Source organism: Protopterus annectens, chromosome 8.part0 (assembly GCF_019279795.1).
Source record: "Protopterus annectens isolate FY-2018-M chromosome 8.part0, PAN1.0, whole genome shotgun sequence".
Taxonomy (NCBI): domain Eukaryota; kingdom Metazoa; phylum Chordata; order Ceratodontiformes; family Protopteridae; genus Protopterus; species Protopterus annectens.
The window spans coordinates 476,735,768-476,751,782 of record NC_056741.1 but is presented as its reverse complement, the minus strand read 5'-3'; the positions used below and the strand labels follow the sequence as shown (position 1 = coordinate 476,751,782).

At 43.2% G+C, this 16,015-nt stretch overlaps 1 long non-coding RNA gene across 1 annotated transcript in view; it reads left to right on the top strand.

Annotated features, from left to right (window-relative positions):
- Positions 1–4,625, top strand: part of LOC122808890 — a 365,680-nt gene extending 361,055 nt beyond the window's left edge. Inside the window, exon 3 of the long non-coding RNA XR_006365839.1 lies at positions 4,390–4,625. This is a non-coding gene — a long non-coding RNA (uncharacterized LOC122808890). The remainder of the gene's footprint in view (positions 1–4,389) is intronic.
- The last annotated feature ends 11,390 nt before the right edge of the window (positions 4,626–16,015 follow it).

Below are 16,015 nucleotides of genomic sequence, written 5' to 3'. Positions count from 1 at the left end.
GTTACTGAGAATGAATAGCTTAAACTGTGTTGCAAACTGCTTAAACTCTGTAGCCATCAAGTTTTGAACTGTGATTGGCCAGTTAAACTTACTCTGAGCTGAAAGCCCCCTTTGTAGCTAAGTACATTTTTTATACCATATAATGACAAATTTATATCAAGTTTGTTCCACTTGTTCCTTTTCATTTCATCAATCAGTGAGTATATAACTTACAAGTTCAAATAATCAGATTCAGTGGGCCTTGGCCGCAGACCTACTATTTACTTAACAAAAAGGCAAACATAAGATGTCAGCTTCTGAAATAGTATTCAGCATTTCTGAAAATGTTTTCATTAGTGTGTGTTCAAATGAATACTTCTTAAAGAAGCCATTTCTGCTAAATACTTACCAGAATTTTAAATGTACATAAATAGAAAATAAACATGAAATGTTAGCATTTTTTTTTCTTTGCCTATCACTGTTCCAAATCTGCAGCACTCAGAATATTTGAAATGGTCTGTATGCTAAACCAATGTGCATGTTTATATTTTATTCATAATTACCCAGTTCCTTTCATTGTTGAACAGAAATTACATAGCACTAAATGCTACATTCTCAGGGTGCGGTTAGAACTAGATTCCACTTTGAATATTACTTCTAGGTGGCCATTTTCTGCAGCTTAAAATTTCAGAACTTGTTACTGCAAACAGCATATACACCCTCTGTTTTCTTTACCCACTTTCCACACCTAAATTCCAGAATGGTGAATGGCAATTAGACAATAAATAACAAGGGCAATCCACTTTTATTTATATAAGTAACCTGTACCTCAGCTCAAAGTCTTCCTGTGATATCAAGTGATTAGCTCACAGAAATGCATGGGTCTGGAAAACAAATTCAGAGAGCGTACTGAAACTCAGGAATATGCAGCAGTTTATGAAATATGCTAGAGCTGTGGTCTTTAACTCTTTATGCAGTACAATTTAGAAATTTCAGCCCATGTGTTTATTGGGGAAGATTGCAGATTAGGCCCAACTGCTCAGTAACCGATTCCTTCACTTGAAGTTTTGACTAGTTTTCTTTACAGGGGGATACAAGAACAAGTTAAGGGATTTCTGTTTTATTAAGATGTCATTTATTAATATACATATTTGTGAACTGAAAATTAGAAAAGGGCAGTCTTTTAATACCATGACTCTAGTATAACAATCTCTGCTACACATAGTGATCACAAGCAGTCACAGAATCCTAGTGTTATGTTTGGGCATGAGAAATAAGGCGTTTACTAAATCCTGGCTAAAACCCTATATATGAAAAGTAAAGCAGAGGGAATTATTTTCTGCTCTAACAGGCTTCATTTGTATTTCTAGATGTGCTGCATTGCAAGGTGTGCAATAAATGTGTCTAAAATTCAGTAGAGAAAAAATCTTTTCAATAACAATGTAATGGAGTGTAAAGAATGTTGCTAGTAATGTAATCATAACAGGGGGGTTAGTGGGAATTAGTCAAATATTAATCTCAGCAGTAAATTTCCACTCTTGCTACAACATCAGTGGATTATGTCACCAGCTAGAGGATGTCATAATTGGGTTCACTACAAGTACTCAAGTCCCAGGCACTCAAAAAACACTGTCTCAAAGTCAGGGCCTCACGCACCTTGTAGCTTATGTGGGCTACTGTTCACACACAAACTTGAATATAAATTCAGGCAAGCAGGCATGGGGAGGAAGCAGGAGGTGGATTTTCGGCTTAGGGAACAGGAAGAAAGTTTTAGGGAGCAGGCGGATACTTTTAAAGTTAAGGAGCAATCAGGGAATTTAAGTTTGAGTGGGTAGAGCTTTAGGTTTAGGGAGTTCATAGGTTCATAGGTTTATACTAGGCTATCTGCCCTAAGGCATTTATAAGCCTAGCCCAAAGTTTTGTGGCTTACGCCACCCCTTATATGAAAAAATACTGTGCCCATTAGTTTGTTGTGCCTCTGTCCAGCAGTGACACAGAGATGATTCCCGGGGTAAACCTACGATCTCCCATCCACAGGTCAAGATTTCTCTTGAACAGAGCCAGCGAGGTGCTCTGCCTCACATGGTCTGGGATTTCATTCCACAGCATAGGGAGTCTCTGAGTGATAAATCTATCCCTCCAGCACGTCCTATTTATATCCGTGCTAAGGTTTAAGTCGCTTGCTCTAGTGGTTTTGGTGGATTTGGATTTTTTGAGGTGGAGCATGTCCATTAATTCCGTGTTGGACATGGCCTTGTATGTCAGGCACATGTCACCTCTGAGCAGACGGTATGCGACTGAATAGAGCTGGAGTTTCTTCAATCTGGCAGCATATGACAGATTTTGGAGTCCCTTTATCCTTTTGGTGAGGAACTTTTGGGGTCTCTCCAATTGCTGCAGATGTCGGGTGAGATACATCCCGAATAGGGCATTGTACTCGATCATTGGTCTGATAAGTGAAGAGTACAGGGGAACAATGACCTCACTAGATCTGGATGTGAATCCCTTCATGATCAAGTGGGCAATGTAGAAGGTCTTTCTAACCACTTTAGCAACGTAAGTGTCAAAAGAAAGGCCACTGTCAACCTGGGTCCCCAGGTCCCTGATAACCTCTTCTGTGCTTAGTGGATTGCCGCCTATATGGTAGCTTGGGGTTACCTTGTTTTTCCCGAAGGGTATGACTATACATTTTTTGGCGTTTAACTTCAGGCCATGGCTCTCTGTTTCCGTGAGTCCCTTCTGAAGGATATCCGTGTCCGATGCACTTTCCACTATGGCGCCCAGTTTGCAGTCGTCTGCAAACTTTGTCAGCCAAAGTCCTCCCATGTTGGCCTGTACTTCTGAGAAGTAGATGCCGAACAATAGGGGGCCAAGGACCAAGCCCTGTGGGACACCACTTGTGACCAGCTTGGAGTCTGACATAGCGCCAGCAACTCTAACCCTGTGGGTTCTGTCCTTAAGCCAGTTTGCAACCCATCTTGTGACATATGGGTTTACATTTAAGCTGGTAAGTTTTTCTACAATACCCGAGTGGGGTATTGTGTCGAAAGCCTTTGCAAGGTCAAGGTAGGCTGTATGGACTGCCTTTCCCTCATCAATGGCCTTGGTGACTGTTTCGAAGAAGTCGACCAAGTTCAAAAGGCATGATCTGCCCTTGACAAAGCCAAACTGGGTCGGGTCCAATGTCTGCAAGTCCCCTATATCTTTGTTTATGAGCTCCATTATGATCCTCTCCATAGCTTTGCAGACTAGACTTGTTAAGCTTATGGGGTAATTACCAGGGTCTGTAGAGGCACCGCCTTTGTGGAGTGGGACCACAGTTGCCGTACGCCACTCCTTGGGCATGTATCCTGTGGTAAGGCTGAGATTAAACAGCTGCCTTATGTGCGGGTTTAATTCCTCATTTAGCTCGTGTAGCACACAGCCGGGGACACCTTCCGGTCCCATTGATGCTGTGTTTTTAGCTTTAGAGAGAGCAGCTTTCACCTGCGCATTTGAGATGTCTGGGAGGCTACACTCCGCTGGGATAGTTATCTCTCCTTTGGGGGGGGGAGAGGGGGGTGAAGTTTGCACTGAACCTGTCTGCCAGTATGTTGGCAATGTCTGTGGGTTCAGTGATTTTTGTATCATTTTGGACTAATTCTGAGCATATGATGTGTGAATTTAGGCTTAGGGATGGAGAGTGGAAGTTTAGGGTAAGGGAGCAAAGAGTTAGGCTGGGAATGAGGTGTGAGCTTTAGGGTTAGAATTTGGGTTCTGGTAGGGTTGTATAGTTTTATAGGGCTGGGGGTGGGAAGGGCTATGCAGAAACTGGAGTGCAGGACATTGAGAGTTCAAGCAGGTATGTTGCAATCTACTAGCATGTGAACACCTGCAGTTGACTCATCATAAATCTTAGGCATCCAGAATGTTGAAGTTCACAGTATCCAAAAATGCAGCCTAAAGCAAATGCATCAATAAATGCATATAGCAGTACAAATCCCAAAAAGATGCCACTGGGTATCAATCTAAGATCTCTGCACATCACTTGCATACAATCTTAGTGACTACTAATTGTGATATCTACATCACCATCACCATTGGAGAAGCAGACTTTATCCACTACATCAAATAATTTCAAGTGCTGAATAACCATAAAACTAAACAACTGATAGTGGATAAGGAATCTGCAGGCAGATGTTACAGAAGGTCTGTCTCAATGGATGACTTCCAGATTTTCAAAACTTCCAAAACTCAAGTCTGGATTTAGGAAAAGGGGTGTCCTCTTACTTCCATAAAATGCAAAATGCTATAATTCCTGACCTATCATATACTGATAATGCATTGGTCCCATTCTAAATGGTGACTTTTACTGCAGAAAATGTTTTCAGTGCTTTTGATGAATGTTTTATCTTCTCGCTTTTTTTTCAGTCACTCCTTTCTGAAACCTGAATGAAGCCTGTTGGCAGGCTTATCACACACCCTACCTAGTTGTTGCATTCAAGGTCATAGCCAGCACATCTATAACACAACCTGTCTTAACCAGCAACAATAGAAAAGGCTTCATGAAGACAAAGCAAAACAGCTTCCTCCCTGCATATTGGCTGTCCCCAAATACAAGTAAACTATGTAAATGTAATTGTAGAATCGATATTGTGGTTGCATAACATGACAAATAAATGTTTTGTTTTTCTCTAAGATAGGAAAGAAGTATATATCTATTTATTTATTTTATATATTTATTTTGATGTCTGTGAATGTCCACCTGAACAATGCTGATTTTCAAAGGTTGCCCAAGAAGGAAAATTCTAATAACATACAATGCATTAAAAATTAAATATATACAAAGTACGGTAAATTACAAATATAAAATGCAGGATTTTAATTTAAGTTTGCATGATATTTCCAAACATACTTGCCTATCAGTGAGCATATCTACAGACAGTTGACGATTTGTACTTTTATAAGTAAAATAATAATCTGAGTGCCCTGTCTATTTCCAGCATTTCTACATCTGTATGCTGCTAAGAAAGAACGTATGCTGAGTGCACTGACTATTAGATCCTATAGCTGAGTGCACTGAATATTAGATCCCACAGGTGGAGAAACAGGTTTAAGTCTGAAAGACATAAAGCTGGATGGTAATAATGTACAACTTTACAAGTGAAGGACGGTTGGCTACTAAATTACAGTCTGAGACAGTTATCACCCAGTATAAACTCCTAGGTATAGTGGTACGACACCTACCCCGGGATTCATGAAGCTCGGCGCAAGGCCGGCGTAAGGCCTGCGCCGGCGGTGCATGGAATAGCCGGCGCAGTAGCGCCATATACATATTAATGAGAGTGCACCGGAATCACAGACACGTGCGTAGTGTACGTGAGCGAGCCCAGGTAGGATGTGTCTGGAGGCGTGTCTAAGCCGGCATGAGGTGAGCAACCTAATGTGCTGACAGCCACGGTCCGCCCACAATAGTAATGGCAGCAGCCAGGTCCTGTGCAGAATGAAACGCACGTACAGTATGCAACATAGTCCCGTCCCAAATTAACGGAGAAGCAAATAGAAGCCACGAAGGCATAAGTGTACCCGCCCAAGGAGCAAAGGATACGATAAGACCGCCTCGTCCCGCAATGCACTGTCAGTGTTTACACTCAGAGAAGGTGTACAGCCGCATGTCAGCGGCCGCACCGACATAGGAGCAGCGACTAAGGTCACCACCTGTCCCACTTTGGTTGGGGCAGTCTCTCCATGGACAGTTGTGTCCCGAAAAACGTATTAGAAATGGCTGATGTGCTACGATTGTAGGACACAATGATATCCCGTATGTAATGTAATGGTAGCATGAATTGGTTATTTCTGTAACAGAAATACCTAAATGACACAATAAACAGAATAAGCAAGGAAATTGCCACAATAATAAGCAAATTATTTAGGCAAACAAGTGAATTTCTATGCTATATAGTGACCGCTTGTATGTGTCGGCCTGTAAAGTCAGATGTGAGTCCCGGAAATATCCCAGATCGGAAAATGGAAAAGGTGGAAACCCCAGCAGCGACATGGGCATGGTCACCAGGGTTACCTGCTGTCCCAATGTGCCATGGACAGTCCCTGATTGGACAGTCGTGTCCCTGCAACAATCGTAAAATGGAAAATGACCTCCGATCCCCTGCCACGCAAATTCCGCAATATACATGTAAATAGTAGCATAAAACATATACATTACGATATGGAACACAGACATGGCATAAGAAAATAAATAAGGAACCCAAACGCTTACAGAATAAGCTCATAGTATGGCAAACAAGTGAAGTTCTGTCAACTGCACTAGCCCTGGGTATGTGTAGTCCTGCAAATTCAAGTGTCCACATAACATGCCCCACTATGGGCATTGGAAAAGGTGCCAACCATAATGGTCACAAGCAGTAGTGACAGTACATAGCCGGGTAGCTGTGCTGACATAACAACAGTAAGGAAGCAAGATACCTCAAACACAGGCAAACATGTGCATAGCAACATATCCCAGACCCAGCAACGTCTCTGTTGCATACACTGGATGGTGTATGATGAAGTGTAATATCCAGAAGCAGAACCCATGCATTCGGATGTACTACACAATAGCCTCATTGTACATGTCAGTCACACCCATGTATACCCCTGCACCCAAACCTGCTAGCATCCGTGTGCAGCTATACAACCACACACAATGTGCATACCTGAACTGTGGTAAGAAGTTTGTGTTAGGCAATGCCACGCGGGCAAATACGCATTCCCACAGGTCAACAACGCACCGCAGGTACAGATATGTAAATGGCTGCATGTGAATGTGGCAGCAGAATGTGTACATCCAGCATGTAGTATGTACCCGCCCAAACCATCTAGGTTTGCATACGACACGGTGCACATAAGTGTACACATGTGGACAAGTCGGGTCGTTGGACCACCGCATCGATGATTATCTTTGCAGTGAAGTCGATCACATATAGCGGAACAGGTGCCTACCACACAGGACGCCCTAACAGGGTGCTACAGGCAAAGAAGGGGAAACTGGGACATCACATGTGGAGATTAGCGTGGCTGGACGGACAAATACACACGGTCAAGGTAAAGGACGGAACAACATGCATATGGCTGGATGGATGTTGTTCGTAAAATATATAGAAACACATATGAAGTTCCAGTTTACACTCTAAATACTATATAATGTATTGAATTGTAGCGCATAATATGGCAGTAGAACTAAGCCTGCATGTAATTGGTGAAGCTAAGCTGTACTGTGATGGAATTCTGAACCTGGCAGTAAGCAGGACAGCAGGCTCATGTCTGTCATCATTAATTATTTGCTGGGTTACAGAACAATAAATGTATGTACATGCATAACAGCACTCCTTCCCCAGAGGAGGATGGCCTTGTGAGCTCAATGGAAGATAGCAGTACAACTCCCTACCAGAGAGACAAAGCAACGATTAAGAAATTAACTGTCCACTGTATCGTAACAGTCTAGGGTCCTTGAAACAGCTACAATCACAAAAGGATACTGTAATGTACAAGGTGCCTTGCAAGGCTGTGTTATTCCCATGAGAAAACAATTTAAAAGCACGAGCCCAGCACCCACGTATGTATAGACTATTGCGGACCATAGTGATGGAAATGCCCTGTGACCGACCACGCCAGTAAGGTGGGCAAAAGCTGATTGTAAACACTATATAAAGAAACTGCTTACTGTATAGAGTCAGACAAAACTCTCATACTTGGACTGTACATTATTTAGCCTGCCTGTGTACACTACTAAAACTTTCCGAACCCGAGCCTCCTGTGTTATCGGCTGTCACTTAGAAAAGCCTACTGATAACTACAGTCTGGTTGTAACAACTTATTTCACATCGTGATCCTTGTAATCCGAATTCCCTTGGTAAGCTACAGGTCAGAGTGCATGGCTGGTTAGACATGTACGCTGGAGAATATGCATAAATGGTTCTTCTTGAATGAAAAGACCTCCGACTGAATTGTTGTGTGTAAAGAGGCTGTTTACTGTCTGATCTGTGGCTGAAAAGCGGAAAACTGGATCCCAAGAAGAAAACGTGCAGCCTTAAACAGGAGGCCCAGGTAAGGAGTGTCTGCCTTTTTGTGTCTATTGTAGATCAGGGACCAGACTACATTGTGTTTCTGTTAACAGTAGTGATATCGGGTCCAAGACCTACCCACATACTGTTAAATCTGAACATAGGTCAGGGGAACACACAGCAGAGTAAATAGTGATTGTAGACACTACAGTGGATACAGGGAAGGAGACACACGTGTTATGACAGAAGGGTACGTAGCAGTCGTGTAGAGGATATGGGAGATTATCAAAGCAACAGATCATGTGATCCGCGCTTGACGGGTGACGGAAGAATATGCAATCGCAGAGAGCACATAATTGTGAGTTACGCAGCAAAATGGGGTAATAAATATGACATTGATGGTATATTAGGCAACATATCGTTACTGAAACATTGTAATCCCTGAAAATTTGATGCATATGTTCCAAGGTAAACACCTGTTCCACCCTGAGAGGGATATGCCCTCTCTGGCCAGTCGTGTCCTGTAAATAAACCGAACAATGTCAAATGTCCTGATATCTCAGGACAAACATTTCCCAGATATATATCAAGATGGTAGCGTAAAACAGTAAATTTGTATGTGGAACAGCAAAATATAATAATAAACAGAATAAGCAACTGAAATGCTACAACAATTGGTCGCCTCCTGGCAAAACGTGAATACCTGTCCTATGTACTGGCCGTGGGTATGCATTTTCCAGGCAAATTACACGCTCAACACTAATGTCCCACATTGTGCATTGTAAAAGGTGGCAGCCCTAAGATGTGCAGGCGACAAAACAGCGACAATTGGGTATCCGCTATGCACATCGGTGGACTGAGGTAGTGTACCAAGGGAATAGAACACTACAAATGGCTAAGCATCATACGCACACAGAGAAGATCATAATACAGTAGTACCGACCGCCCCACAACACCCTACCACCTCAGATACCACATGCAGGATATTAAGCGGGAGGGCAGGCTAGTCCCCACACGTTATCCTGTGGCAACAGAGGTAGCACAACGAACAAATGTAATAGAAGCTATTGAAACCACATCCCTAACACGTAACATACCTAGGGACACCCGAGTAAGAACACAGTACTAAAACAGAGTGAGGATATCTGTCAATTAATTGAAGTACCGAACCATCATGCAGGACAGGAAGGCCAGGACCCAAACCCGTGAGCGTATAGACCGTGGACACCAGAAGATATCTGCAAAGTCAGAGAGGGAATTCCCCATCCACAAAGTAACCGCTTATTCACCATGCAATACCCTGTATCTCCTGATCGGAAACCAAAAGGGGAATGGCGGATGGTACAGTATGTATAAGCTGTAAATAATGTAAGAATACTTAGGGTAGCGTTGGTGCCAGACCCACACACTATATTCAATGCTATGAACATGCCACAGAAGTATCTTACCGTGGTACATATAAGCTATGCTTACTTTGCAATACCTATACATCCACATAGTTCGTATTGCTTTGCTTGTACAGTCAGGGTGACAGATACAGCCATACCCGGCTATCGCGGGGCTACTGTGAAAGTACAACGATATTCTCACAGGGGATGGCTAGCTACATTCCGGTGTCAACTCCACCCGGGGCCAGTCAAGCTCCACTTTAATTGAATGATATTCTGCTTGCGGCCCCTACCCAGCAGCAATGTATGGAAGATACAATATCATTATTGAGATAATCAGCAGAACAGGGACATAAAGTAAGCAAGCATAAATTGCAAATACAGAGAATACAGGTCAATTACATGGCATATCTGGTATCCAAGTAGGGTAGAACATCACATGACGATAGGAAGGTAGCAATATAATAAGCACCCAAGCCAACTAACAAGAAGGGAATGATGTCGTGTCTGGGCCGACTAACACATGTTACATCTGGATACCAAACAATGCTGTGGAATCCGCTGTCTTGTTTGCCTTAACCTTTAATACACCCATGGCAGCACAACACATAGTACACCGGATTACAGTAGCAGAAACAGCGTTATGCAGACTAGAACGATTGATAGCCTTAACAGCTGTAGTAGGTCTCGTGAATAATCATAACACATGTTGTCAGACCGTAGATTGTAAGCGGAGATATATGACGACAGTCTTGATGCAACAGCAGGGAAGTAAGCAACGCCAAATAGATGACTACTCATTGCAGTTGGACACTGTGGCATGGTCACTGCCACATTGTGTACAGGCAGTTGTTGTAGCACCCATGGCAGTACAGGCCCCGGCCGTAATGTTACTAGACCACCCTCTCACTGTGAGAATGTGTCATGCAGTTGCCATCAATCTGCTGCAAGAGAAGATAGAATTCCTGAGTCGTGCTACACATGTGTCATGTCTGACCATACCACTGAGTCAACCTCACATGGTGATTGAACGTTGTACAACATGAAACCTATCAACGCCACGTCTGACACCTGTGTATGGTACATCACACAGTAGCCTATACGAAATGGCTTAAATAACTACACACAGACATTATAACACTGATATACCCTTAGATGATGCAGAGGTGACAGTTAATGTGTACGGATCATGTAGATAGAGTCCTACAGGAACGAATGAAGTAGTTTATGCAGTAGTTATTGATAATGACATTGTAGACGGCCAAACCCTGCAGCATAACGTGTCTGCTCAAGCAGCAGAATAGATAGCTTTAACACGTGCTTGTACTGTAGCGGAAAATGATGTGTGGACATATGTCCCGATAGTCATTCTGTTGTCTGTGCAGTGCATGTTTATGAGCAGCAGTGGAAGAATAGGGCAATCATAACTTGCACCGGTAAACCGATTAAGCATGCGATACGAACCTGAATGCATTACACTACATGCAGTTACCCACTGAAGTAGGTAATTGTAAATGTGCAGGGCATAGAATGCAACAGGATAACAGTAGGAAAGTTGAGGCATGAGCTCATGCACCTGCAAAACAAGCAGCGCCACAGTTGGAAAGTGTCTGTGTGAATGAGGAATGACAAACCTCAGACTGTTTAGATGTAGAAACTGTACAAACAATGCAAACAGCAACTACGAAAGCAGAAAAGCCGACGTGGTTATGACGAGGAGCAATCCTTGAACACGGACTGCACATATCCACAGTGAGAAAGCCAATATTAACGTCTAATATATTCAGATATGCGGCTTTGTGGAGCCATGGGTACAGACATGTCTCAACAGGGGGGATGGTACATTTGGTTAACAGAATACCCCTAACATACGGAATTACGAACCACATACAAACCTCATGAGCAGCGTGTCACGCTTGCCGTAGATATCATGCACAGGGAGTATTTAAACCGAAGGGAGTGAGTTGACCTACACCACCCTAACTGTTCCGTGCTATTTGTATGGAATTCATACATCTGCATAAATGTGAAGGGAACAAAGACTGTTTAGCGATTACACATATAGATAATCAAAATGGGTAGAAGCATTCCCAACCAGTAATCCGGATGCAGCAGCAGTGGCAAAGGTGCCAGTACAATTAAGTATCCCTAGATCTGGCATGCTGTAAAGAAGCTACAGTGACAATAGAACACATGTAGTTAACCAGACAATCACGCTACCTGGGGGATTACTTCATATTACCATGAATGTCAATTGCATGTACAACCCACACTCAGCACGACTGCTGCCGCCGCAGAATGGGATCCCGAGAAATAAGTAGAGGAGTTGGGTGGGTGACATCCAGACGAAGTTACATGAACTGTCTACCTCTAGCATTGCTGAGCATGACAACAGTTCCAAATGTAAAGTGCTGCACCCACTTCAAGTAGTATGTGGAATGGCATATCATGTGCCAGAGTGGAAAGCTGTCATGCCTGCAGAGCCGGAGGTCGATGACTCAGTAGTAGGTGACATGAGAGGATTGTCAACTAGTAACACTGTTCCTCAGTTAAAGTCTGTTACAGATAAGAGCAAACGAAGACGGAAGCATAGCTGACACCAGTATCCTGTGTGTATGTCACTGTTATCCAAAGAACATTATTGCCAAGTGGACAGTGCGAATGTCTGTACCGGTACTGTTGGCAACGCCACCGCAGTAAAGTTTGCAGAGAGGTCGTCCTGGGTCCACCTCACATTTCTCAAACTGGTAAAGGATATCAAGTCTGATTGACATCTTGTAGCTGATATACCAAAGAGCCCGAATCACCCGGCGAAGACTGTATAACAATACAAAGCAACCCCAAAGACATTTATGTTTGCTGTCCTAATGATTATACACCTATTAACCATGTTTGTGTTTACGCTACAATTTCCGGGACCTCACCTGCATATAACTACACGGATACAAATACTGATACGTGATGAACTGGCCACAGAGTGTCTTCCACACCTCAACAGATACCTAGGCATGATGCGGTGCATATAGAGACCAGGAACACTTTAAATTGCTGTGTTTGTACTGCCATACCTACATCATATGGAGGACTTCCGATGCATGTGGTCCCCTTGGGGATAGATTGAGACTTGTGAATATCTACACTTTGATACAGGTTCTGTGAGATCACAGGACAACGTGGCAATGTACTTACCTGTTACACAAAAAGGAATTGTATGTTATCATAAACATGGTACAGTTGCAGTTGGTGTGAGTATTTGTAACATAACTGTGTCTTACGAATGTCATATAACAGCCAAAGATCACAGTACTACTTGTAGCACCATTCCTAATTTGTATTGAAACATCATGAGAACAATGTTGAAGGATGTGCAGAAACATCCTGAATTGTATAAACAGTACTCTGTTAGAGACAGGAATTTGTTACATGCAGAGGTAACCCGCATCAGTAATAAAGTAGAATATAGTTATGTTGTTTGTGGGAAATAAGCATAGCAATGGTTACCTGGGAATTGGTCCGCAGTTGTTATTTGGGCTATCTGGCTCCAGTCACATGACATACTGTACAATTGCCTGTGGGTGCGAAACGAACTATAACACATATAGCTCGAAGAACTGGGAACACAGTCGGGGAAACCTACTAATCCAGTGGGTGAAATGGAAGCTGTTCTGACATGTCAGTCCTCTGCAAGAGATAAAGGAATACCGATTCATATGGACTTCAGTGACAGCGCCACAACCTGGGCTGGAACACCCCCAGCTTCTGGAGTAGTGAAAGCAATCAGGGAACAGAGGAAGTTATCAAAAACTGTCGGAGGAAGGATGAATGTGACTTTCCGCTCCTGAACATGTGACTGATGAACTGGATGCAATGAGAACTGTTGTGTCACAAAATGTAATAGTGCACGACTGCACCGTGGCGCTGAGAATTGGTACGTGCGCGCTTACTGAAGAAGATCGCTGTGTCCAACTACCACATGAAGAGACCAAAAGCAACGCCCACCTACAGGTAATATAGCAGGTGTCATCCATGGCGGAAACAGGCCCAAACCCACTGCCGAACCATTTCCACAAACCATTGGGTGGATGGGGTCAGTCATACTGAATATCATGAATGCCATTTGTGTTGTTCTGCTCATATTGGGAGCATGTGTCTAGTGCGGATACTGTGCATGTAAGTATTAGGGACTCTGGCAACATACCTGTACCCGAGACTATGGATCAAGACCTGTAGTGGTATTTGTCAATAGAAAATGCAATCCTACTTGCAATGTACATCAAATTACCTGCCTAGTTAAACGGTCCACAGAGGAAGACGCCAGGAATGAAATAATGTTGTATATGTCTCTGGATAGAGTAGAAGCAATCAAAGGAGGGAGAATGTTAGCAAAATGCATATTTAAACATAATATGACGTGCAACTTTAGAAGCTAATAGTGTATAATGCATATTATTCTACCTGACAATATAGCAGTACAGCTTCTCATGCATGTAATTGCTTGTAGTGTAGCTGCAGTGTGATTGAACCCTAACCCTAGCAGTAACCAGTGCAGCAGGTGTATGTCAGTCAGCATTAGTCATCTGCTCGGTTACAGAATAATACATGTATGTACAGGTATATCTGTCATCCTTCTACTGAGGAGGATAGGCTTGTGAGCTGTAACACAGAGTACAGCTGCTCAGCAGAGAGACACAGGAACCTAGTATGACACGGAGTGAGGACTGAATATGAACAGTGTTGGAACCGTGTCAGAGCAGAACTTACCAAAGTACAGTCTAACTGAATATGTGTCTCGCAAGGTTGGGCTATCCTCATGGGAAAACATGTAATAAGCATTACCTGAGCACTGTTGTAGGAATACAATGTTCTGTACTCTAGCAATGTAAATGCCTCGTGACTGACAACATCATTAATGTGTGCAAAAGATGATAGTATACAGAATGCTCATACAGATGTAACATGTATAGAGTTGAACAAATGTCTAAACTTTGACTGCATACTCCTTTGCCTCCTGCTGCACAGTAATAAAATGTTATTAATCCCAGCTTCCTGTGTTAATGAGTGTCATGTTGAAAATACGAATGAGTGTTACAGTTTGATTTAAAAGACTTAATTGACAGATGTTTACGTTCTAGCATTGGAATAGGTCAAGACAAACATCACAATGTCCATGTGTACCACATACACACAGCCAGTAACATGCAGTAGTAGTGCATGAAGGCATACACGACTGTGGGAATAGTACAGGACATATGGCACGTGCCAAGTGCAGATGCATGACACAAACACCAGGATGGGTGTCCCTGCAAAGAGGAACATGTGCCAACTACACCTCCCACAGATGTACTGGCAATAAAACACATGGCAAACACACAGACACACTACTGTCCAACACATGACTGCAACGGAGCCTGGTCAAACACCAACATGAAGCATGCACAAACAGGGACTTGAGTAATGTTTGCCTTAACACCCCCCCATAGGCCAAAGAAGAATAGAATGGACATATGCATGGAATGCTGTGAAGGATGTGTGGTAGTCCTCAGTATCACAGTGTTAGGGACACAGATACACTGTCATCAACTGTGACGTATGTGCAATGTACACAGCATACCTGCATGTAATACAGAGGACAATCATGTGCCACAGAAATATACAGTGGCGAAAGACTATAGTGGATAGACAATTGTACATGTGACAAACTATGAATATAGGTTCACACGTCCATAGGTACAGGGTAGGCCATCGTCCCAGGCCCAGCCATAATACTACACCATAGTTAGGATGACTTTGCCAACCTTCTGTTCTTCAGATGAAATACCCATGATAATGCTGTATCTCCGTCAAGCAGTGATAATGATGTAATCCCTGGCCTATACCTGCAATCCTCCATCCAATGGACAACATAGCTGCGAACAAGGCTAGGAAGGATGTCTGTCTCACATGTACTGTGATGTAGATCCACAGCATAATGATTGTCTGGGTGATATCTGTGTCACCCAAACACATCCCATGAATGACCGTGACAAGGTAAATGTCACCTGCCCTAGTGATTCTGAGGGATGCGGATACAGTAGGTGAAGCATACACATGACATATGGGTTGACATGGCCTTGTATGTCAGGCACAGGTCAACAACAAACAGCAGGTATGTGACGTGATGTGGCAGGGGTCCTACATGTGGGGCAGCATTACACAAAATGGTGTCATCCTGCATCTGTACAACGATCAACCTATGTGGGCTTCCCAGCTGCTGTAGGTGTATGGTCAGATACAGTCTGAATGGGGCAATGTAGTAGATCATAGGTGTAACACGAATGGGTACAAGGGAACAATGACCTAGCCTGATGTAGATGTGAATCCCTGCACCAACAGGTGGGCAATGTAGAAGACCCACACAACCACGATAGCAACGTGTGTGTGGAATGAATGGTGACCATCCAACACTGTCCCCTGATTCCTGGTAATCACCCCTGTGCTGAGTGGACAGCCACCTATATGCTGGACAGGGGTGACCTAGTACTTCTCCACAGGTATGATGTTGCATGACGTTGCATTTAGCTGTGGGACATGTCCCTGACAGCAGATATGCATACCTGGGAGGCCCCTTCG